This window comes from Corvus brachyrhynchos, unplaced genomic scaffold, assembly GCF_000691975.1.
Source record: "Corvus brachyrhynchos isolate BGI_N302 unplaced genomic scaffold, ASM69197v1 scaffold142, whole genome shotgun sequence".
NCBI classification, from domain to species: Eukaryota; Metazoa; Chordata; class Aves; order Passeriformes; family Corvidae; genus Corvus; species Corvus brachyrhynchos.
The window spans coordinates 10,671,067-10,696,937 of NW_008237226.1; the positions used below are offsets into that span (position 1 = coordinate 10,671,067).

General features: G+C 37.4%; 1 long non-coding RNA gene across 1 annotated transcript in view; it reads left to right on the plus strand.

Annotated features, from left to right (window-relative positions):
* LOC108445459 overlaps window positions 1-21,201 on the plus strand; it is a 49,227-nt gene extending 28,026 nt beyond the window's left edge. Inside the window, exons 2-3 of the long non-coding RNA XR_001860326.1 lie at window positions 16,125-16,262; window positions 16,818-21,201. This is a non-coding gene — a long non-coding RNA (uncharacterized LOC108445459). The remainder of the gene's footprint in view (window positions 1-16,124; window positions 16,263-16,817) is intronic.
* Window positions 21,202-25,871: the final 4,670 nt, after the last annotated feature.

A 25,871-nucleotide genomic window follows, 5' to 3' on the forward strand; every position in this document is an offset into this window, starting at 1 on the left:
TTTGACTGATGTGTGAGAGAAAATTTCCACAAAAAGTATATTTTATAAATGAGTAGTAAATTTCACTGAAGAGTTTTATTTCAGGTGTCAATCCTTTGTGACAGCTTCATGTATTTTGCTTTGGTCATCTCTTCCTTTAAGTCAAACTGCGAACAATGGCCCAGATCACAGAGTTAAAGGTAATGGAATATTGGATTGTAAGAGAAAATGTTATCTAGGAAAGACATATAATACCTTTGAAAGTTCCAGCATGCTCAGAGTCTTTTCACATAGCAAGGATCCATGAGATAAGAACAAATATGTACAAAATTAGTTTCTTTTCTGGCTGTGGAAATTGAGTAACATAAGAACATAGAGAGATGCTGCTCTGTGACTATCACTCATGGAGGAGGCAATGCTGAACCTTCTTGGAGTGACTCCATCCAGGAACAGCTTGAGGGGCCTGTACCAGCAGTGATCCAGACATAAGTTACATTTGTCTCCTAGACTCTGAAAATAAGCCATCTTTGTAAAATAAATTTGCTCCGTGTGTAACCCTACACAGGATAAAGAGCATTCTTGTTTAATTTAGTGCTTGTTTAGTCTCCGTCTTTGTGTGTTGAAGAAGCCTCAAGGTGTTCCCAAAAAGGAAAGCTGGCATTGATTCTCCTGTGATGTGCGTAATTCTCAAGCTTTCCTCTGAGGGAGCTCTTGGCCTTGGGAAGGGCTGCCTGGATGCTGGGAACTGGGAGACTGGAAGAGCTTTCCTATTAAAAAAAGACTTTCAGAAAACCAAAGTCCTCTGGGTAGCTGAAGGCCTACACTGTAGCATGTGCTACACACATTGGGATGTGCAGCCCTGGCATTGTAAAGTTAGTTAGGACAGTTTTCAGTCCACTGAATAGACCAAAATGTTTAGTAATAATAGTTCAGTTTTTAAAATATGCCATTTCTGCTTTGTCCATATGAACACCTTTTTTAAGTTTATGCTCTTTCTTTTTTCCCCCCACCCTTTATGCAAAGATATTGTGAAGAAACAGCTCAGGGAAATGAAACAAGATGTCCATATTTGTAAAAGTTACACTTCCTCATGGAATTTCAGTAATGTATAACAACTGGTCTAAATGGGGATTATAACAGCGTAGATTTTTTTTTTATTATTATTTTAAATAAGAAGGAGAACTGTAATGATTTCTCAAGAGAGCAAGGATGACGAAGCTAACAGTCATGCTGGAAGAAAAATAGATAATGTATAAAAAATGTTCTAGTTTATCACGTTTTGTCTTTTAAAATGAAACATGTAGCTGTTTTTTCTGCTGTGGTGGTATTAACCTAGTAGAAACATCTGATCAAACACAGCAACATTTGAACTCTGTAGAAGTAGATTGAGTAGAGTAGTAGACACTGTAGTTGACTATTCCAAAACGTGTGGGTTGCCCAGATGTCTGGTATGTTTTCCATGTGGCATACACATTAGTTATGTACATTGTGACCAATGAAGATGGCTTTATGCACTAGCTCTAGTACTGTAATTTTTATGTGCTATCAATATTTAAAGTTTACTATTTCTTGATAAGCCACTGTACAAATGAATGCTGAGATTTCAGCAGATACTGAAAGGATTTTTTAATTAATTCTTTTAGAGCCAAGGATAGTATTTTCTTTATATGATGCAATCTGGCAATTTATCTCTGTTTTGTTATTTAAGTAACTACTTTATCTCATGCTGCCCTATAATCTGCAGAAAGGCACAAGCAGATTGAGAGGAGACTCACAGTCAGTGTGTGCTAATAGAATCTCCAGCATGGTTTCTGTGATGAGGTCTAAAGTCCTCATGGATTTTCATGAAAAATGTTGAAGGCTTTTCATGGAAGTTTGAATAATAGGTTGTTTATTTAGAAACTAAAGATAGTTACAGGCTGAAAGAGCTGGGGATGTTCAGCCTGGTGAAGAGAAGGCTCCAGGGAGATCTTAGAGCAGCCTTCCAGCACTTAAAAGAGGTTTACAAGAAGGCTGGAGAGGGACCTTTTGCAAGAGCATATAGTGATAGGACAAGGGGGAATGGATGTGAGCTGAAGGAGAGCAGATTTAGATTAGGTATTAGGAAGAAATTCTTTACTGTGAGGGTGGTGAGGCACTGGAACAGGTTGCCCGGAAGTTGTGGACCCCTATCCTGGAAGTGTTCAGGGTGAGGTTGAATGAAGCTCTGAGCAACCTGACCAAGTGAAAGGTGTCCCTGGATAAAAACACACTCACCTGCCCACTCCCAATTTCCCTGAATATGTGTAGGGGAAAGCTGTCCAAGTTGCTCCCCAGCCCAAGATTCCTTTGCACCAGTGCAGTCATTACAAGTGAGGGAAAAGCTGTCCTTAAGCAAAAGGACAGTTTGAGCATTAAGATGCAATGGTTACAGATGAGCTATGAATGCTTTGTATGAGCTACTCCAACATATATATTAGAATTCCATAAATGTTTTAACCATCAAGTAAGTGAAACTATGGGACAGTATCTTGATAGAGAGATAGGGGAAACAGCAGTTATAGTGTGATGTATTTATGAACATGATGTATTTGCTTACTATACCAGGAAATTGCATAAAAAACAGGCAGCATCACCTAGTCCACATTTCTACTCCTGCTGAGTAAATTGTTTTTTAGTAACCTACACAAGTTACATTTTCACCAGGTGTTGGAGGATCTCTGTCTCTCCAGATCCTGTTTTCTTTTCTTCCCAGGAGAAGGGACATGATTCCACAGTCTGCTTAGTAACTAAATATTGTAGAAATTAATAGTACTATTGTAAGGTCTTTTGCACTGTCAATATACAGCAAATGGGGCTTGGTGATATGCAGTTGAATGCCAAGTTACTGGGAAGATGCAACAATACTGCTGTTAGAATTGACCTGCTGTGGAAGAGGATGGCAATATATGTGTGATAGAATTTTGTGGGTACATTGAAAGTTCTTACAAAATGTAGCTTCTCCGTTGGGTTAGATAGACAATCCCTATGGATGGAAGAAAGAAATGTAAGAGAAAGTGAAGTATGGCATGTTCTTGCTGCGATGTGGCTAGGTCGTTCTTTCATGAAAGCAGGAGAGCTTCTGTAGTCTGCTGACTGGGCAGGGTATGTGGATGATGGAGAGGGACACAGATAGTGCAGTTCCTTCTGGCCTCAGTTACGTGTTGGCTTTTGAGTGTGAGGGGTTTTTTTTGGTAGGGAGAGAAGTTGAACTTTGGTCTAGTTTATGATTTATCTCCAGTACTCAAAACACCCAAACCTCTGGATGTAGACACTAAATCTTTGATGTACTTTACAAATGCCAAAGGAAAACATTGAGTAAACCATAATACCACAAATGTGAAGATAAACTTGGGCTCTTTCTGTGGCTCAGCTTTAACCAACTCATCTTAATCCATTTTATATTGTTTTATTGCACAGAAACAAAGGGAGATGTCTTGTTTATTTTTTTTTCTACTGGTGCTAAAAGTGGAAATTCTTGGTGTTTAAAGGAGCTTACTAAAGGAGGACACTGACATTCTGTTGATTCTTTCAGAGTTCCTTTAATGTGTGGTGTTGAACATAATGTATTAGAAAAAAATCATGGTTCATCAGTGAAATTGAAATTTGAAGTAAGTTCCACAGAACCAGATTGTTACTTTGAATGAAGAAGCATACAGCACATGTTGTTAACATGTTAACAAATATGGCTTTTAAGGTAAAAATTAAACATATTAATTAAAAAAAAAAAGTAATTTTTACTTCTTTCCTGTCTCTCATTATCCTTGGTCACTTGAAGTGACAATAAAATACTGATTTTTTGTTAGATAGCATCCTCTATTCATGTACAGATGCATAAATACCTGAATAAAATCCCAGTCCGTTGACTGAAAATCAGCTTGATTGGGGCTGTTAGGTAACTTGACTAATGATATATACAGATAATTTATTCTTCTATTCCCACTAATGCAGAATGCAGAATGTTATTACCTTTAGTCAAAGCAGCAATGAGAAAAACTACTGTTAAGTAGATTTTTGGTTATGATTTTTTTTTTAGTTTTCCCTCCACATAAACAGAGATTACTGCTTAGATGTTGTATCTAGTATTTATTATGAGTATAGGTACTGAACATCTGGTTTGAAACACTAATAATCCTGCAAATGTGTTGTTGCACTTCTTTTGTTTTTGTTTTTAAAAAAATAAAATTAAGAACTGGGATAGTGAGCTGAATTATGACACCACAGAGTTAGGTACTGCTGTAAGAAGTGGGAGGGAATAACAGAACCAGCTAGTTGACTAACCACTTCCCTTCATTGTTGCTTTTAATATCAGAACAGCCTTGCTAGCTTTCTAAATCATCGTAAGTTACATTAGAAAGACCATGTACACCCTGACTGGTAAGTTCCTTTCATTTTAGATCTAAATTGAAAGTTGAATTGGAAGTGATCCTCAGTGGTTAAAAATTGAGTAGGATGTATTTCTTTGAGTTATCATAATCACAAAAAAAAAATCTTGTGTTGTTAGTAGCAAATAAATCTGGACACATACCTGCCTTAGCAAAAAACTTCATGCAGGGTCAGAAGGATATATTCACCTGACAAATTTCAACCTAATTACCAAAATAGTAATAACCATTGAAAAAACCATGCAAGTTGTAAGGTCTGAAAAGTGGTTTGGTTGATGTTTTTAGAATGAGTTGAGCAATGAACTTCCATTTCTCTCACAAGTACTATATCTTATGCTGTGCTGTCCTTCATAAGCTGAAGCCATTTATGTTGGTTGCTATTACTGCTTGGTGGTTGAAAGATTCGTCTTTGATGGTTTCTGTTGCAGGTTCTAGTAGTAATAATTATTAAAGTCCTAAATAAGAGGCTAAATAAACAAGCAAACACTTTTAAGTATAGTTTCACTTTTGAATGCACTAAATAATCTGAAGTGAGGATATCTTACAGTGGAGATGTATAGCTAAGGCTTAAATAAGCTGGGTTTTTTATTGCTATGGTCAAAAAACTGTCAATCAGCCATGAAGTCCGTATTAAGTTCAAGCCTGGTGTCTTTGCAGCAGTACAGTGAAAGATTCTAGCCTGTGTTTACTGGTCTGAATGGGAAGTACATTGGATTCTTAGTATGCAGCCAAAAGTTGTAATAGGGGTTTTACTTGTGACAGCTATTTCTTTTTGTCTTACTGATCATCTGTCTGATGTGCCTAATATACCCCAAGACTAGGGAAGGGCATATCAGTTCAGAATCTGTTTTATTGCAGTCATTTTGTGGGATGAGCTAACTTCTGTTGTCAGTACATTTTTTTACTTAATAGTTTTACTTGAGATGTATTAGGAGCTTTTTAATGATCATTTTCCTAGCAATTGAAGCCCAAAACCCAAACCCAAACAAGCAAGCAAGAAAAACCCCAGTAACGGGTGTTTTTCCTAGAGAATACAGCATTAAAAATTGGTCAATATATTTTGGGTTCTTAATTAATACATTTTATTTTATTGCAAGCTATCTATCCACAGTAGCACTCTATAGTTTCTACAGTGTGTATTTACAAAGTGGCTGCTCTGTATTCTTTTCATATTTGGATATTTACTTTTGGAAGGTGAAAACATTAAGCCAGATGTTTGAGGAGCTTCACGAAGTTCACAAAAAATAAGGATTTGAAATTATTATGGTTTTATTTATAATCTCACACTGAAAACCATTACAAGTAATTCCATTTGAATCTCACACAAGAAAACATGCTGGACTGTGGATCATTCAGCTGGGAGTGACCTTGTGGCTCCCTGCCACTTGGGCTCTAAGATATGGCTGTGCTGTGATGAAAAGGCTTCCGCATAACTTACCTTTAATGCTGATGCCTTTTAACAGCCATCAAAGAATAATTCTTTTTCTTCTTACAGAACTTACTGGATGTTAAATCCAACAGTAGTGAATAAGTTACAGCAGTAATAGCTGCAGGAAGTGTTGCTTTTTGAGGCCATCCACATCCGTCATCTAAGCAACATGAGCATAATTAGCAAGTAATTTTTTCTTACTAAGTGACAAATTAAGCTTGTTTTGCAGACATCTTAACCCTTAATATTGTTCTCTGCTTCTTTATATCAAATTTTGTTATTATTGTTATTCTTTTACCTGGTTCTCCAGATACAAGAGGTCCCCTTGGAATTTTTTGAATTTTTCCCTCATTCAAGTCAGTAACAAATTTCACCCCTTCCTTTAGCCTTCACTGTATTGCAGTGCCTGCTGCTGGATTTACACAGTTCTTAAAAGTCTTGGTGGACCTGTGACAAAATGCATTTTAGTGAGGGATTTGTCAACAGTACTTTCATTTCCAACTGAACTGGAATCATGCAAATATATGATCATCCCAGCTGTCATTAAAGGATACAATACACTCAGTCAAAACCAGCCTTATCCTTGCCCCACTCCACCTGGACCCTTGAGCAGCACAACCGCAGCAGCCTGGCCTCAGAGATGGCAGGGAGGGGCTCCCAGGTGTTCTCCCTGATGTCCAGCAAAGGCAGCTCCACAGTGGGAGCATTTTTTACATTCTCTTTCCTATCCCAGCTGCCATTTTTGGGAACGTAATATGTTTCACACCCTGTCAGACCTGGCAGAAATCACTTCATGAATTCAGAAGTTATTGTGATGAGGGCCTAACGGATAAGTTTCATTTCCTTAGGAAACCAGGCTAAAAATATCTTTTTAGCTCTTCTGAGTACAGAGGAAAATTTTTTAAATGTTAGAACCAAGTTTGTTGCAAAATGGGAGGCAAAAAATGACTTAAAAAAATGACATTTTAGCCAATCAGTGTGGAGAATCCGTTGTTGAATTTTTAAGCTATTGGGTTGTCAATTCTTTTTCTTCTTCTCTCTAGCACTTAAATATGCTTAGTGCTATTCCCGAGGCCATCTATTTTTGGTCTTAGAAGAAGCCATGATATAATTATATGTGTCACCAGAGCCTAACCTCAGGGATTCTAATTCTGCCCAGTGTTTCAAATCAATGTTCCCAATCCAGTATTTAATCTCAAAGCAGTTGTTCTTTTATCCATTCCAAAATCTGTGGAGTTAAGAGTCATAACAAATGTAGTCATGTTCATATTATTAACTGTTGAACTGACTATCACTGAAATTAATGAACTTCATTAGATCCTGAATATTGGGGGAGAGGAATCCCTTCAGATCAAGAATCCCCATTTTTTTGAGATCTGTTTTTAAGTATAGCTTGCTCTTAGACAGTTTTCCTCCTCTAGTTCAATTTTTTTCTCTTGCAGTTAGTTGTAAGTGAAAGGGTGTGCCAGCAAATGTAAAATAATTCCAGAGAAACTTTTCCTGTGTCATTTCTGTGCTATGTGGTGTTAATGTTATGGAAAAGGTTGCTGCACACCCCCCACCCCTTCCCAGATACATTTTTCCAGTTAGAACAGTACTGTTTCTGTATCCACAACATAGACAAAATGAATAATGTTACAAAAAGGCAGGTCAGGCCATAAAATCAAACTCCTGGCTAGCAAATATGTAGTGCTCAATGTAGTTTTCAGCTACATTAAATGTAGTGCAAGCCACCATACTGAGTATTACCACTGCTCTGAGTGGGAGGGTATGCTGGGTATTTTAAATAATGTTTTTAAAATCTGGTCACATAATACTTCTATAGGAAGGAGGAGGTCAGAAGTAGGAATGGTTGAGGGAGTCTTTGGTATTGCACCATCTATGTAGTTGTTTCTGGAGGCATGTGGAAGAAATGAAGCTGTCTCAGATTTCACAGTTTATAGGAGAAGATACTTAGCAGCTCCATTGGAATGTCTCTGTGGCAGTTGCACATTCTGTCATTTCATCTGTCCGTAGTCTCCCTCCCCACCATAGATACTTGCAAGGTCCAGCCTGCGTTTGTCATCTTCTGTACTTCCTGTGGAGAGCAAATGACACGTGGGCAACAATTAGAATTTTTTATCATTTCCATGGTACATTCCTGCCTTTGGTGTTTGAGTGCTTATAGGAAATGAAACTTCAGTTGAGTTTAGAGGAATGGTGGGGTTTGATATTTGCCAGCACTTTTTAAAATCCAAAATAATGATTATGGTTATGAAGCCCAAATTAATCAGATTTGAAGGGCTTGTAGCTTATAGGAAGTAGTAGCATTTTAAAGCTTCTCTGAACCATCTAAGTTGCCTCCTCTACATCTCAGATAATGGCAGCATCATTCTGACAATGTAAGTTTCAAGAGTTAATGGAGAATTTTGAATAATACAATTCACTGAATAGTATGATTAATTTTTTTTTGATCTCATTTTCTACCCAGTGTTGGTGGAAGATTAAATGGAACAGAGTTGGTTTGAAGAGTATACAGGAATTCTGTAGGAACAGAGCTGAAATTTTCATGTAACAACTTGTTTTAATAGAGGCTGGAAAACATTATCCCTATTTGAGTTTCTGTTTAAAATAACATCTATTGTGTCATAAATACTGGTAAGTTATTTTATTTTTAATCCTAATTTTTTCATCGAATATTCTTGTATGAAGCACAATCACTGTACATCAGTGTTTGAAAGCAGAGGAAGCAGGAGAGTGTACAACTCTGTGAGAAAGCTTAAAAAGCCCTGTATTTGCAGCTGGTTTGATGTACTATTGCAGTGAAATAGCAGATGCTGCCAATTATCACCACTCTGATGGCTCTTTAGTGTTGTTACATTTTTCAAATTATTCTCAGCTCACTAATTTGATACTCTTAACCAAGGCTGTTACTAGAGCTCTCTTATTTCATTATTTATAATTACTTTTGGCTTTGTAAATGAAAACAATCCTGCTGCTGATTCTGTAATTTATAATCTGTGTAATTGTAGATTTTCATTAATTTCTTATTTGTCAAATCTTTGTTGTGCAAAAGACTGTTATTGCTGCCATTGCTTTAAGAAATAGTCTTATGTCTCAGGAGGTTTCTTTCACCTGGGATCTATTTGCAAGTTATATGCACTTTGTAAAAATAAGACACAAAATTGCAGGAATTAATACATTGTTTCCATACAGAAGAAAATATTGAATAAAATTTGGGAGTAAGCAGTACAATTCATGAACAGCATTATTAATTTCATGTTTGGTGTTATGACTCCAGTTTCTTTCTTACCTGTCCTTATAGGAAGAGGGGTGAAGAAAAGAGGTCCTTAAACAAACTGTCTTAGGCAGATGAACACAGTATTTGGAAATAAACAAAACACTGAATTTTAAAGGTGTGAGGTCATAAAAATGTTTGGGAGATCACAACCATTTTTTACTCTTTTACAGATTTCTGTTTGCAGATATTCTAGCAAGATTGTTAGCTGAGTCTAACATGATGATTTGAAAGGATGAACTTTTATATCAAAACGTATAGGAAAGTGGGAGTAAAGTTTTGAAGTTATGCCAGGAGAATCTTTGACTGACAGATGAAGATTTTTTTTCCTTATGAATTTTTTTCCCTGTTGTAGTGTTTTCCCAGACTGTGAAGAAGATTTTAGACTGTGTGAACCAGATTTATCCTTTCATGTACTCACTCACTCTGAATTGCTGCATTTAGAAATGTTACAGACAGTTGAATGCTGTTTAATAATAAATTGGCAAAAGTTCTAAAGAATATAATCTTTTCTCAGACATGTATTTTTCTGAAAAGGCCATGCAATCGTTCCTTAATGAATATTTATGGTTTATAACCAAAACCTTCTCTCTCTAATGTCATGCATGTCTACTAAGAATACTTAGTATGGAGATTGAATTAGGAGAGCTACTTTATCTTCCATGAAGGCATGGCAAAGCTTTGAGTATGTCTGCTGAAGACTGTTCTTCCTTAAGTTAGTTATTTGCTAATTAACTTAGGTTATTTTTCTTGCTTGAACACATACTTGTAGACCAGAACAAATGTGTGGGAGACTACGTACTATTTTACAAAACCACATTTGGTGCCTTGAATTAACTCAAAATAAGTTAACTTGAGGGGGAAATACGGACTCATTCCCGACTTTGACTTGGGCTAAATAACTTTTTTCTGTTATTGCTGTGTGACTCTCAGACACACAGCCAGTAGTTGTGTATAGCCTGTAGGTTATGTATGTGAAGAATATAAAGCAAACCTTCACTTGGAAGGTCATGTTGAGTTGTGTGTGTAGGTAGGATCCTCTTCTTTTCGAAGAACCCTCATCCTTCAAGTACTCTTCCCTGCAATAATCTGTTCCTTCTGCAAAATAGCATTCTAGACTCTGGTTTTATGTGATTCTGTCGGGATCATGCTTATCTACTCTCTGATTTGTTAGTAATTAGGCTACATGCATGGAAGTATGGTATTTTATTACATTTTCCAGAAGACACAGCTTATTTGACAAGCTATTTTCTTGTCCAGAATTTTTCTTTATTCTCAGAAACAAAAACAAAAAAAAAACCAAACCAAAATCCTTCTGAAATAGACCTATCTCTCCAAATTATAGACTAGGAAAATCCCTCCAAACCCATAAACAGAGTAAAAAATATCTTTCATTTATGTGAAGCTCTTGCTGAAGCACACTTTGCAGCAGTTTGGCTATAGTGCATTGCTAAATTGCTTTTTTGTGGGTGGTAAATGTGAAAATTCCTCTTGGGCCTTTCTAAATCTCACCTGGTTTAGGATCTACTTTGGCCCTATTTTTAATACCAAAGTATAGTCCTGTACTCCCCAGCAAGTTACCCACTTCTTTCCATCCCATTTTAATGAGAAGTCATCATTTCACATATTCAATCTGTTTTCCAATTTGATTCTGCTGCTCCCAATCATCATTCCTCATTCACCAAAATTTATAATCCTAATTCTGATTTTATAGCTCTAACATCAGTAAGTCACTATGTCCTTTTTAGACAGACGCTAGTTTACTGTTTCCATGCTGCAAACAGCTGGTAGATGATTCTCTCTGCATCCTGAGATTACAGAAAGCTGTGTTGGTACTATGCCCAAACTAATTGAGCCTATTTCTTAGCAGCAAGGGTTCTGTGCTGTCCTAAAGGCAGTTAAACCACTATCTGCTAGCCCAGGAAGCAACAGAGATTTATTGCATATGTCTTCAGAGAGGTAAATGGTATTCCCATTTAAATCCATGGCAACTCCTCTCTTCCACACCCATCCACAAACCTGTATATATTCTTTGAATCTGAGTTTTGAAAGATGATATGAAGATAATAATGGATAATCATCAGTTAGGCTTTAGCATAATGGCTAGGAAACACACTCTACCAAGGAGATTTTTAATTTGGGAATTTGCAAAGTTATGTGCAGTACAGGACAGGACATACAGGACAGTGTGTAACTGGTGTTTGCTGGAACCTGAGTCAGAATTGTCTGTTCTGAAGTTTGGCAGTAAAGCTATTTCTCCTTTGTTTTGCTACTTCCTTCACTGTCCTTCCCCATGATGCCTCATTCTCCAGCAAAGCTATTCAAAGGTGCAATATACCTATTGTAAATAAAACCAGAAAAAACAAACAAACCTTGTCTTGTCTTATTAATGTTCTTCTAAACAAAGAACAAAATCTGAAGTCTAAATATGCCTGACCATTTGGAACTGGGGATGTTTTGATTTCTGAAAAAAAAAATTAAACAAGTCAATCTTTGTGAAGTCAAACAACTACATATGCAAATAAAGGCATTTTTTCTAATTAAAATTCATTTGGTTATTACAGACTGAATTAAAATGACAGGGAAAGAACAGCCTCAGGTGTATGACTGTGCATTTTAAAGTGCTACATTTAATGTTTATGCAGAAGGTTTTTATATTTTAGAAAGTGATTAGCACCTTGGCTGTACTGCTGTTGGGAGATTTTTTTTTTTTAACAGTGCATAAGATTTCAAGATATTCTTTCAACATTTGACCTACTTAGGAAAACAGTTCTGATTAGCACCATGTAATATACTCCCTCAGTTTTGGAAGTGCCTTTGGGTAATGTATTGTAGAGAAAAGTAATCTCATCTAGTAAATGGACCCTATCACATTTTAAGATATAGATTTTTTCCCCTGTCTATTCCCTATGCCTAATTTAGTCCTCGGATGCAGCCCTGTTTAATGAATCCATGTTCAACTGTCGTGCTTTACTGATAGCTTAATTCTGTTTGCATACAAATTCTTTTCTTCCTCAGCTGATTAAAAAGAATCCCTCTTTTTGAAGTCAGGTGGCACAAACAGAGCCTAAAAAGTTTGTTACAAAATTAAGCTTCTGGATATTCTTTATTTTCTGAGTTCTGTAAAGCACTTTGTAGTTAGCAGGGCCTAAACAACTGTTTCCCTGAAAGGCAAAGGTGACTGATGACTGTGGGATATGATCCTAGTTAGGGAAAACCTGTGGGCAAGCAGAACACAAATTAGCTGTAGCCTTCCATCCAGACTGAAGTGGGAGCAGGATAGTTTGGAAAGGACTCCGCACTTCCCATTTCTTCCTTTACCTACTTCCCATAATGTGGATCATTTGTTAATGAGGCAATATGCATTCATCTGGGAATTGTTTCTCATTCCAAGAAGTCAACAGCTGCAGGAAAGACACTGCTTCCCTGAAAGTAAATTTCAGCACCAGACATTGGAAGTTACTACATTTCTTTCCTTGAATTTCAGGGCTGACAAGGAGAATAACTAATGACTTACAAAAAATCTGAAAAAAGGTGTCTTCTGCACTGTTCCAGCTGGGACTAACAGACAGGCATTGGTGGGTGAGAACCTGTCTATTGCCACCAGAATTTGCCCGAGATGAGACTGGATAAATCCCAGTTAATGGGTAGATCATGTAAAGAGTCATAAAGTTTTATGTAATAGATAGCTGATGGTGCCTTTTGTAATTAAAGGTAACCTTTGTGGCTTTAGAGGCTTATGAAGCTACAAAAGTGCAAACTAATTTTTAATGGTGTGAGATTCTGCCCAACCCCTTTCTGAATTCAGGTGCCAGAGGTGCTTATAACAATGTGGTGTAGGTGTAGTAAATGACAAATATGCTTATTAGCAAAGCCAGAGTGAAGGCTTGCAAAATTGAATAAGGCAAAGTTAATGATGTAAAATAAAATGTTACCGCTTCAGTCCTTGGTCTGTTTAGAGCAATGGTTCCCAGTTTTCCCTGAATCATGAGTACCACTTCTGAAAGAATGATACATTGTGGGCAGCCCTGTGCTTTGCTCTCTGTGTTAAATTGGTATGGAACCCTGGGCACCTGCAGGTCTTGGGTTTGTGTCCTGAGGTCTGTTTCTTTTCTCTGCAGCATCAGCTTAATTATATTTTCTTGCATATTCAATGTGGTGCCTACAAGCATTTTTTTCCATAATTATTTTAATAATAAGAAGTACCTTTTTAAGAGACATTAATTCTAATTTTTAACATTATCCAGTGTTGCATACAATGGATGTTTTTATCAGTGAGTCAGAAAATTCAAAGCCGATTTATTTGTACATTTTGGTCTAGCTGTATATTTGTGTGTGATAAAGGAATACTTCTTAAAGTTCCTAGATCATGCTCCTCATATGATGTTTCTAAGAATACCATCTTTCAGATTTTTAAAGCTGGTTGATAGTAATCATGCATAGATGTATTTTGCAATTTTCCCTCAAAGTTCTTCTTCCACTACTGTAAATGGAGTCAGATGGCAGATGTTTGGAATGCATATTATTAGTCCTTAGGAGAGCTGTCTTAGTCACACCAAAGGACTAGAAGCCTGCAGAGAAGGGTTTTTATTTTTGGTTTTGCCTCTTTCTCATTTATTCCCTTCACGTATTAATGTGGATAAGGAATGCAACAGTGGATTACAGTTATTCATACATCTTGATATGTGACATCTGTGTTTGACAAATATTTCTTTGCACTGTGTTTGTCTGCTCTGAATCCCAGAACAATATTACAAATTTGGACATTCTAATGACAAAGAATGGATCACTCCTATGGGGTCTTTCTATCATTTAGCTTTGCCTTAATCATGTTACCATACCTAAAAATACCACTTTATTCATAACTACTTACGTTTTCTTCCTCAGTTTAATTTCATTTAACGGGAATTGGTGTTGTAAATGACTGTCATTTGTTCATAAACTTGGCAGTAAGCAACAAAAAGACTTATCTGATTTGGAGAAGTAAATGAGCACAATGTCAAAGCATTTAAAATAGTATTACTTGCTTCATGTTTATATTACAAAAATATTCTGAACAATGTGTCTATTTCCTGGATTTTCCTGGCTTTGACTATTTGTCAAAATAGTTTGTCATTTAGTAAAACTGCATTTTTCTTAATAGAATAACTAAGTCCACGCCAACAGCAATGCAATGCATGAACTGGTGCTCAAGTCTCGAGGTACATCTGAAGGACTAGCTAATTAATTCTTTTCTCTTGTAAAATCATGTTCAGTAATAAATATCTAAATGTGAGGCTTTATCAGAAAATTTTTGTTTTCATGTATTAGGTAGAGATTTTACTAAATGTGGATCCATGCAGCTATTGTAGTGATTAAAAAAAAAAAAAAAAAGCACAGAAATACCATAATTATTTCTAGTAATGTCATTTCAGTATTCAGGGCTGCAATTTCATAAAGCAATTTGCACAACTGAAAAAGAGTTGAATTATTGTAAGAATCATCTGATTGCTGCCCAAACCACTTATTTTTTGTTTCTATTTGGGTTGTATAGTACAAGATAATGAAAATGGTGGAAGCAGGTGAAGGAATTGGAATTTAAACAGATACTCTTTATATTGATTGTATTAAATTTGTGCGTCTCTGGGTTCAGTGTGTGTGAACAGTCATTTTTATTCTCTACAGTATCTCACAATGTAGTTGGTCTGCCTTTTTTTGTATAGCTTTTTTTCTGGCTATAATTTGTTATGAATTCAGGTTTGTAAAGGAAATGTTAGATTGATACCAAATTAATTATTTTAAGGAATATACTAAGATTATCAAAATAGATTGCTACAATAACATGTTCCTGAATTATTTTGTAAGCTAATTTACTACTCAGATATATGTCAGAAATGGAGACCTGAACTATGTATGGAGGGCTTTCCAATAACTTACTAAAAATGAAATAAACTAACTGGGAAATGTTAAATAACCACCTATGGCAACCCGTGTTGAAATTTGTCTGTGTACTCTGCTACCTCTTAAAAATGTGTGTGGAATGTTTTCAAAATTATTTGTTACACAATTTTTTTTGTGTGTCAGCATTATCGCATGTAGAGAAAAGGATGAAAAGATGTACTCAAAAGAAATGGCATTGTTTGCAGAACTATGTACTTTTAAAATATATATTTGTGTAATAATTTCAGTGTTTCTCTAGTTACCTATTTTCTTCAGGTAGTCATATACCTGTCAAGTTATTAGTCCTGTCTCAACACAGGTGCCACATTGGCGGCTATCTGTGAGGCTTTTTATCAAAGGCAGTGATCTGCTTAAGTTCCTTCATTGAAAAATGAGATTTGAAGTATTTGATTGTAAGTGTATGCCTTTTAAGCGTGTGTTTAAAGTATTTGGTATGCCTGTCAATTTTTCACATCAACATAGCAGTGTAGTAGTATAAATGCATAACACAGAAAGAAATGTTACTTTAGGAGCAAGTACGCAATTAATTCATTTTAGATGCAAATTATGATCGCATTAATTTTTTTTTCTGGCTAACTGACACAGTAAATTTCTACATCAAGTGGCTATATTTCAGTTGCTATGTTGACATTACAGGTGCCTACAAAGTACTGATAACGGTAAATAAACAGAAATCACATAATTACAAAGGGTTTGTGATTGAGGATGGCTTTTCAAGTCATGGACTCGCACAAATACGCTTTGGTAGTGTCCCATAATAGAAAAACATTGCATAGACTCCCAAGACAATTAGATCTCCTGAACAAAGCAATCAGGTGCTGGTCTGAATGGTGGGTTCTTGCAACAGTGTTTTCATCTGGATTGCATGAGACAGCCCGAACCACAGTTCTGCTGAATTCTTGCAGCTCAGTTGACTCATGGTCTTGTGTGATCTCCCTGGCACGTGTGTGGTGGAGTATCTTAAACTATGTACAAATCATCTCCTAAGTAATCTTAATTACAGAAACTGTTGAATGTGACCATTTCTACATCTAGAGGAACAGATGTCTATTTGCAAGTGTCTTACCTGAGTGCAGTTTGGTTGATTCTGCTGCAGAAACTGCCTGAGCATCTCTCTGAAATGGCCAGAGACTCCATTCAGGATGATAATCAACACACTGAAACAGATGAGTTTGTCAAGACACAGCAGGACATGCCTGGGGGAATCATTAGAACCTTCCAAAATTCCCACATGGTAAGCTCCTTTGGCAATTAGTCAAAAAACATATTTGCAGCTAGAGTTGTAAATAGGTCCTTTTATTTCATCCCTGTAGAGAACTCCCTGGGGAGCTCCTGTGCTACACAGGGAATTAAGGACTTACGTGTGCTGGATGTGCACACAGGCGCAGCCCTGTTACCAAGCTGTGCAACAATTATAATAGGTATCAGCCTGGAGAGAAGAGGGATAAAGAAGAGCTGGTTGGTTTCTCAAGGATCTCCCCTATGTCGGTAAACAAAGAGTTCCTAGCAGAAATCTGACATTAAAGGGAAGCATATAGGAAGTCAGGACAGGGACAGGTGATTCTGGAGGAAAAGGGAGATAACAGGGTTTGCAAAGTCAAAGCTCAGTTGGAGTTTAATCTGGCAAGGAGCATTAAGAACGAGCAATGAGAAGTATCATCTACAAAAGGGAGGCTACTGAAAATGTCAGCCCACTTCTGAATGGCACAGGGGATTTGATGACAGGGAACATGGAGCATGCTGAGGTGTTCAATATCTTCTCCATCCTGTCTTTTTTGCTGACCATCAGGAGTCAGGTGCATGGGACCTGTCTGGACAGAAGATTGATCCATCCTCAAGAGCGGAAGATTGAGGAACACAAACTGGACGTGCAGAAGTCCATGGGAGCTGGTGGGGTACATCCATGAGTGTTCAGGGAGCTGGCCAATGTCTTTGTGAAAGCCACTCTTCATTATCCTTGAAGGAATGTGGTATTGGGGAGAAAGAAAATGTCATTCCTGCCTTCAGGAAGGGCAAGGAGGAGAATACAGGGAACTACTGTCTGGTTATCTTCGACTTGATCCCTGTGAGAGTGAGGGACCAAACAACTGAGGAAATCACTTCCAGACATATGAAGGAAAAGAAGGTGATAGGGAATAGCCAGTGTGAACTTAGAAAGGAGAATCATGCGTCACCAATCTGATAGCCTTCTGCAGGGTGACTGGTGGATGCTGTATATATCTATACTGCAGTAAACTTTGCAGCACAGTCTCCTAACATTGCCATGGATGACCTATGGGTAGATAAGTGAACAGGGAGGTGGACTACAAACAGACTGAAGGTTTTGTGAACTTTCAAAGGTTTTGTGAACTGCAGCCCGTGGTTCAGCCGGAGGCCAGTAACTAGTAGAGTGCCCCAGGGGCTGCTAACTGGTGCCAGAACTACTTAGAAGCTTCATTAAGGCCCTTGGCAGGTTGGAGAGTTGTACCAACAGGAATCTCATGCGGGACTTTGCATTTCTCTTGGTTGAACTTCAGTCTTGGGCGGAATAACCACATGTACCACTTCTGAGAGGGGGCCAACTGGCTGGAAAGCAGCTTTGCAGAAAAGGACCTGGGGATCTTGGAGAAAAAGCTGGAAGAGGAGCCAGCAAGTGTGCCATTGCAGCAAGGAAGGCCAGCAGCCTCGTAGGCTGCACTAGGCAGTTTGCCATTCAGATGTCTCCCTTTTGAGAACAGTTCAATACATAGTATTTTGAAAAACATTTAAGTATCTATATAACATGGGGGTTTTCTTAATATAGCTGAAAAATAAACATGATGGTCTGTATGTTGTTTTAGTCCCCTTAGATGCTTTTTTTTTTTTTTTTTTAATTTTTTAATGAAATACACAGCTATAAGCAGCTTTTCCAAGAGCTTAAAAATTCGCTTTCAGGCAAATTGAGCTTTTTGATTCCATTATACTTCCCATTCCTCCTCTTCTCTCAAATATGATTGTCAGAAATTAATGTGTAAGAATGAATAAGTTTTACAGAAAAACAGAGTTTATTGTAAGTTGCAAAAACAGATTAACTTTATTTTGTTTCTTCAAAATCTGCTGTATTAGACAAGTTATGCATCAGTAACAAAAATCTTTGTCATTTTTTGTACTATTATAGTGATATACCAGGAAAAGGCTACTCTAAAATGCAGTTTCCATAGCTTGAAGGTCGAAGCCTGCTTCCATGGGCCTTACAGTGTGTGGTAGAGATTCTGTCTTTCTACAGTCACTGAAAATGAAAGCATTGTTGGGCATGTACAATCTGCAGTTCTCAGAGTGCCTTTTGGCATGAATAACCTTAGCCTTGTTTTTGCTTTCTTAATTGACATCCTTCCCCCATGCCCCCTGAATGTGAAAGAAAACCCACTAATCCGTACCCCTGGCCCAGATATTGTGTGGAACAGTGCATGTGGAGACATGCACCATTAGATGTATTTCTAAAAAAGGGTAATGTGTAAGTTGTATCATCCAGAAGCCTTTTTTGATAGTGCGATTAAAGAGAGAATTTCTTCTCATTAGTGTTTCTCAAAGCCAAACCTGAGAATCCAACCTTTTTTTCTTGGCAGGTTCTTCTTTACCCTTCAGGTACTTTCACAGATGCTTGTTAGAGACTTTGAGTATGTAACTATAGCAGCAAAAATAAAAGGAAAGTTAAATATTATGCTTCTAAAAGAAGAAAAAGATTATATGGGAAATCTCACACTGTATGGAGTGGCCCTTTGCATGGAGGTTCAGGGAATGACATTTACATCTACCCCGCCCATCTTGACACATGGTAGAAGCTTTTGCAAAGTCCAAACTTAAAGAAAAGGCTGAGGATTTCTTTGTCTTACACAAAGCAAAAGTAGTTCTTCAGGGACCTTTTCACTCTTCAGTTTAGTTCTGAGGTGAGCTCAGATGAGGCATAGATGTTTCAAGATCTGAAACAGAACTTCTATACAATTCTAAGATATATGAAGGAAAATGGGGAGATTTCTATTTCTTGGAAAGGCTCTTGAGGCCCATTTAAATGGCATGCAATAACTCCCAGCCCTGCAGTATTACATGGGAGTGAAAAAGTTCCTGCAAGACCCCAGGTCCACATAGCACCTGCTTTGGGCAAGCTGGGCATTCTCTGAGATGTGGGCCAAGCCCGGCCAAGAGTTCATAAAGCACTATCATGATGATGAGGCATAGCCTAGTTTTAGGCTTTTGTTTTTTGGGGTGGTTGGTTTCTTTGTTAGTTTGTTTTTGTATTGGACAGTATTTCCCATTTCAGAAATAACTTGCTATTTGGAGAAGCAATAGCATCAGCTGAGTTAAATTTTAGTGGAAAGAATGGCAGGTAAAGACATGGTCTGTTAACTAGACATGCTAACATATCATCCTTAGGAAACTGAGGCAACACCAGATGGATTATTAAGGTTTTTAGGTTTGGGAGCTGGTGGAGATACTGGCTAGACATGGATATTGGCACAGGATAGCACTGTGGTAAAACTGAGGTTAGTGGAACTTAGCTGCAAAAGGCCAGACTGGGAGAAAATTGTTCTGCAAAGGAAGGTGGTCACTCCACTCCATAGCATAGAGGATTCTCTCATATTGATGTTGAAAAAGTAAAATGTGTTTCAAAGTGATTTTCTTCAACATTTTAGGGAGCTCATTGAAGAAGCATTTTTTTTTTTTTCAAAGGAGGATATAGGTAATATTTCATAAACTGAGTTTGGAACTTTAATCAGTGAGTAAGAGGAAGAAATTATAAAAGCTTTTTTGTTAAATGAGTAATATCCCTTCTATAAGGGTCCTAAGTAGCATAGGCGCACTTAATTAAAATTTTTGCTATAATCCATGTAAGAACAGTAGCCAAATTAATATGTCAAAGTTTTTTAATTTAAAAATGCTGAATTGCTTAGCCTTAATATTATTTAAGAGTTTTATGTTTGTAAAATATGTATATCAGAAATCTGAAAGTAGAGTCATAAAACAGTGTAATTCTGACTCCTACTTTTTCCTTGTGGATAGCTGTTGAAAATCTTAATGGATAAATGTTTTTCATGGTTTTGTTTTCTGGGATTTTTGTTTCTTTTGTTGTTGGTCATGGGGTGTTTTTTTTGGGGTGTGTGTGTTTTCTATTGTTGTCAGGTGGGCTTTTTGTTTGTTTGTTTTGTTTGCATTCTTTTCCTCAGGAGATGTAAATGAAGAGGTCTAGAGGTATATATAGCTTCCATGAAGCACTATAGTAATTTCATTATCTAAGTTTTATATGGTAAACCAGCTTTAGGCACAAAATGGGAATTCAGTTTTAGCTGTCTATATATTTTGCTACTTGCGTTAGTCTTTTGCTTAAACAGTTTTATCATGAAAATAGCTAAATCCTTCAAACTCGTCTAAAAACATTTTGTCTCTCTGACAGCAGATTCTAAGGAGCTCAGGGAGTTGGGCTTGATTTTAAGATCATTTTTGCAATTAAATATTTTGACGAATTACTACCAGGTTTATTCTGCTGGCAATATTTTGACAGATGAGAGAAAATGTTTCAATTTTAGAAAAGTATTTTAAGGTAATAAAAGAATTGGAAAGACTTAGAGGTAACATCTTGGAAAACACTGCATTCAGACTTCCCTGATACTGGAAAGAACTGGAACTAAGACTCAATATGCTCGCTGTATTGTAGGCATATATCAATTATTCAGAATAATTTAAAAAGAGAGAATGAAAGTAGTTTTAAAAACTTAGATCTGTGTGAACAACCCAGAAGAATCTGAATGGTTGATCTTGGAGATTTCTCAGAGTGAAAAACTTCTGATTTTTATTTTTTTTCTGACTGCTACTTAGAAATGTGTACAATATACAATACATATACAATATATAATACAATACAATATAGCCTCTGTGACAAGTGTAGGGGAAAATGTCCTGTGGGGTACATAAATTTTATTTGCCTTAGCATTGCTAGAAGCAAAGCCCACTGTGTTTGTGATGTTTTGTTAGTAGCCTTGAGCATTAGATATCTTTTCTCACGTGGTAGCTGTATTAAACAATATAGTGAAAATTCGGTCAAAAGGTGCAAGAGGCTGACGCTTATTTGTGGATCTGCTGTTGCTGACAGAATGGGCTTCCTGCTTGTGAACGTAGATGCTATAAGGCTGTGCTAAATAAATACCTCTATCCAAAGATCACATTGTTGTCTCATCAGTGCTTCACAGCTTCCTTTGCAAGGCACTAAAATAAGCCTTTTAAAATGGCCAGTTCCACATGGCAGATGTTGAAAAGAAAAAAAAATCTCTGCTAAGCAGTATTGCTACAGAAGTTAATGAACTGAAGTGTCCCTTTTTTTTTTCCCCCCAAAAAATTAATATTAATGATTTATTTCTAATTTGGTTCAGAATCCAGATTGGTATATTTCCATACGGTTACTAGGATTATGGTTACTAGGAAGCTTTTCACTGTCTGATGAACAGTATAGGAGATGAAGTGGGTTAACCAGCCTTTCAGAGGGCATTTTTTCCCCTGGGTTAGGAGTGCAAAGCTTAGTGTGGTATTATTGTAAAGACTCCTGAGACATTCAGGTTCTCCCCTTACCACTTCCTCAAACATCAACATGCTCAGTAGTTTTCAGCAATGAAGATATCTTTGTAAGATCTGGGTAAGAAGCTGTATTCTTCTTTCCTGAGTTAAAAAACTGTTTTACACATACACATACACACACACACACAAACACAAAAAAAAAAAAAAAAAAAGGCACCATCATTAAGAAGATTGCTTTTCTCTTAATACAAGATAAAAACATTTCCCTCATTTCTCTCCCTCTTTGATCACTTTCTGTACCTTTAGATAGAATTAGGTATTTTCTTAATTTAACAAGTGGCTGAGACCTCCTGTAAAAGTTGCAAGGAACCAGCCAAGCCTAAAATAGGTCTGCCACAGCTCCTTAATCTGTAACAGAACTGTTTCCCAGTGCTCGTCTTCCAATGCTTTTTTGTAGTATTTGTTTGGGAGCCATGTGTGGGTGTTTGAAGTAGAGTCATTCAGTACTGCCCTGGTTTAGATGAGAGTATTTAGCTACTTCATAATGGGCAAACTCTGGTTCCTGTAATATTTTGGAAAAGAAGACAGGATTTATGCTTTTGCAACATGGTTTCTTCTGAAGCTATGCTTTTGCTGAGTGGCTGTTTGCTTCCAGGCAGCTTTCCAGGCACTCTTTGGTCTCTTGCTGGTCTGTGAACATGCCACGTAGCAGCAGCAACCCGTACTTGATGCAGTATTCACAAATGTTCTGTTAAATCCATGGATTGCGTGAAGAAAAGGGTTCCTAAGTCCCAGGAAAAGGGACCTGATTGAGACAGCCCAGAAAAAGAGGAATTTTTAAAGGGCAGATTTGAAAGTTGGGAAGAAGCTGGGCCTTGGCATGGGTGAAGGTCAGCCTCTGTGTGCATGGAGGGACAAGGGGGTAAACACCAAGAAGACATGACCTACTATAACTTACTTTTCTGTATAATCTAAAAAATGAGAAAACCAGTCATTTTTTTCCTGATCATTTGCGTTTGGTTTGTCCTGAGTGAGTAGTGCCCTGCTCTGGTGCCATCCTTTGACTGCAGTGATGTTATTGTGCGCCAGGACATGGTTCAGCCTGACGAAAGGTGTTGGATCATTTCCCAGTCCTCTCGAGCCTCCCTTATTTGATTGATTCTCTTCAGCTGGCTGTCCTTCTCCTCTCAAGTGTGCTGTCCTGACACCCTTCTGGGAGATGGAGACAGAGAGTCTCCAGTCTAGCTCTCTTCACTCAGTGCTGCAGTGCATTGAAAGTGCTGGAGTTGTTACAGCATGCTGCTGTGTGTGGGATCAAGGTGTGCTAACTGGTGAAAAAAACCCAAACCAAAGCCAGATTTTTTTGTGTGTTTTATTGTTATGGTCATGGACTTGAATGGGGAAAGCAGAGGAGGGAGAAAGTTTACAGCTTTGCAAGTGTTGGAACCTCTTTTTTCCTACTTGAGCTGATCTTTGCTTACTACGTTAAAAAATTGACTGCTGCTGCTGAAGTAGCAACAGAGTAGAGTACATGCCCTTATGTGTGTTCTAACTTTGAAATGAAAGTCTTGTTTTCTAAAATAATTAGGCTGAATGTGGCAACAATAGTAATTGAATAAGATAAATTGTGAGGAAACTGGCACAAAAATACTGGCCCCATATTGTATGTATGACTGGGGAAGACATGTTTTAAACAGTGAATGAAACTTTTTTGTGTCTTTTAGACACATTTGTGGAAATTAAATAATTTAAGTTTGTTACACTTTTATTATTTTAAAACTATGAGCACAAGATAGTGAATTTACCTGCAAACCCCCTTGACCTATGATAAAATAAATCCCCAATAATCACAAGAGATTTTTAATTGGAAGTTTGTTAGTACAACAACAAAATGCTGAATGTATTTTTTTTAGTTCTGAAGCTCCTTTTATGTAGGTTTTATCAAAAAGTAGGATATATATGTAAGCACTTCAATTACCAAGGGTATTAGCCTAGTTTCTAAAGAGGAATTTAATATTTCCAGCTGGTAAGATTAGTGTATGTACATCTTTACACCTTCTCAGAGGCTATTTGTCTTCAAGTTTTGGTTTGAAAAGAACATTTAGCTTCTGAGTTAATATAGTGTCTTTAAAAATTGCAACACACCTACTTGGTTTTAATTACCAAAGCAATCAACTTTCATTAAACAAAGAGATGCTTTCTTGCCAGCAATAAGATTAAAAAAATTCCCAAACAAACTAAAGTCAGACTAAGCATCTGAAGAGCTGCAACAGTAATAATTCTCCAGCCACTATTCTGCCTAATTCTAGCCTACTATGATTAAACAAATGTGCAGATAGTGGTGGTTGTCTGTATTTCAGCTGCACCTAAAGATTTCAGGATGTTGTGCCTGGTGATAGGTGAGCACACAAATGAAGTTTCCAAACTGTGAGCTCTTTAAGCACCTCTGGCTGCACAGGTCTGTAAGGGTTGACTGGAATTGCCACGTCCTCAATGTTTCTATTTACTAGACTTTGCTTTAGTATAAAGAAAGGGTTCTGAAAGTGGGATAAATATACTACTGCTCTTCAGTAAAAGTATTTGATATATTTATTGCATTTATATGCCATATAGTTAGTTGGTATGTCTACTGCTTTCCCGTTTGTGCTAGATACACGATCGAATACTAAAGTGAAAACAATTCATACTTTCCATCATATATATACATATACTTCTCACTTATGTTGCAAAAAGTATCTGGAAGAAACTAAAGGTTTCTGTTATCACTTCACACTAGGAATTTTTAGGGTGCAAACTGGAAATATGTGAGGAGCAGCAGAACTCAGCAGTACTGGCAGTTTTCTTTGACAGAGAACATGAGAAGGAAGAGTCCTGTTCTCTTTGGGATGCTTAAAAAAGCTCTAAGAAATCACGAAACTAAACAGAAATCCCAATGTTTTGTGTCCCCATCTATTACTACCTTCAAGCCAGGGCAAGGCTGCTGGATTTGTTACTGTGTAATGATACAGCGTGAGTCTTGGGGCTATGACACTCACTTTTCCTTGGCCTGGGAATGTCCCAAGTCACAGATGTTTATGTGTGAGGTACATTAGCCAATGTGAATATCTTTAAGCAAATGAATAACTCAGTAGATCTTAATGACATTCAAAGACAAATCTATTCTCTTTCGGTCTTCCATTTGAAATTGGGAGTGTCTGGTGATTATGATGGTCTAACAAAGGTGCAGAAAACCAATTTGCACTGGAACTTGCACAGCAAAGACTGTAAAAGTATATTATTTGGGGTTTCAACAGTAGATGCACTGTGCAATACTCAAATATGTCTAAGTTAGTGCTACTCAAACCATTTTTTGTAGAAGTATTATGTATGTGTCATAAATCAGCCACTTGTAATGACTCTTCACATATATAGACATTTTCATTTTTTTACTAGTTTGTGCAGCACTAGCTTGTCATAGGATGAACCATTGTGGTATTACATGAAGAAACTTCTCTGTGTATCAGCTTGTATGAGTTATGAGGGTGATAGGAATTTTCACCTTTCCAGCTCCCAACCTTATATTGACTGTCTCTGTGTTACAGAGGGAGAGACAGAGCAATTTGGAATACTTGGGACTAATGACTATTTATCCTTTAAATTTCTCTAACTCTGTTGACTTTTTCCTGTCAACCTTCACATTGTAAATATTTGCAAAATAATAATAATAATAATAATAAAGAGGCTATTATGAAATTTGAAACAAAAAGATGTCCCTCTCTGAAGAAATTTAGACTGTAGATGTTAGAGATAATATTGCAAGTGGCTGTGGACCTGCATAGACCAGACACAAAAAATATCTCCTGCTTTTAACAGAGGTATTGCTATAGAAATTGTATTCGTTTCTGCATGTATTTGGTGCACTGCTTCTATTATTAGATCTTTATTTCTAATAACTGTCATGGGTTAGCTAGCATAGTCTCAGAAGTGATGTTCTTGCAAAGGAATGCTTACAGCTTCCCCCATGACCTGACAGAACCTATCAGCTGGCCAGTTTGAATATGGACAATTCTTTAAGCCACTTAAAATTGTGACCACCTCTGTGATCCACACTTAAGAATAGACAACCCCCCCCCACAGGTCTGTCTCGTTTCCGTGCTAGGACAGGTGGTGGCGGGCCCTGTGTGGGGGTCAGTGGGCCTGGCCCAGGCCCTGCTTGGGCCAGGCCGGGCTGGGTCACGGCCATCCTGGAGCCGATGGGCCCTGTTCTACCCACGGAACGCCCCCACAGCCCTGCTGTGGGCAGCTGAAGCGGCTCCCGCCTCCCTCACACCCCCCCCCCACC